We start from the raw sequence: 691 nt of genomic DNA on the forward strand, positions 1-691 counted from the left end.
TTTTTTTATTTGAGTAAAATTTTTCTAATGGCATATGAAATCACTGATACATACTCAGCTATTCGAAGAATTTAATTAGTCCTTAATTAGTTACTGAAAATATATGGAAACTACCTAAGATAGACTTATGAATACAATAAAAACTAAATGAGGCTTCATTTCAAAGTCCAAACTCATGGTTAAAGGACTATTAAATCTTTGCATATCTTATTAACAAAAAAAAGGAGCAAGCTAAGGATTAATTAAATTAAATTAAACTAAGACAAATTGGGCAATGTCATATGTGATAATAAATTCTTAATTGAAGGACACGCCTGCCAAGTCAAAACAAGAGATTTATATAAAATTGTATGCCAACCCCACCTTGTGATCACTATTCATATCTTAATATTTTTAAATTGAAGAATCAAATTGAGACGCAAAACGTAGCCTAAGAAGAAACCAAGAAAACTGACACAAGAAAAGGGTTGCTACTAGGGACACAACCATATAAATATATAATAAGGTTTTTGATAACCCCTTGCCAGTAATGTAATAATAGAGTTTTAAATCGCTACCTCAAAATTCGTATATAATTATTTCAAGTAAAAAATATAAAAAAACATTTCATAAAATCTTTTAATTAAATTTTATCAAATGTTTTATGAGTTTAGTTTTGATATTGTAATAATGTAAAAAATTTTCAGAACGA

The sequence above is a fragment of the Arachis ipaensis genome, chromosome B05 (assembly GCF_000816755.2).
Source record: "Arachis ipaensis cultivar K30076 chromosome B05, Araip1.1, whole genome shotgun sequence".
Lineage (NCBI taxonomy): Eukaryota > Viridiplantae > Streptophyta > Magnoliopsida > Fabales > Fabaceae > Arachis > Arachis ipaensis.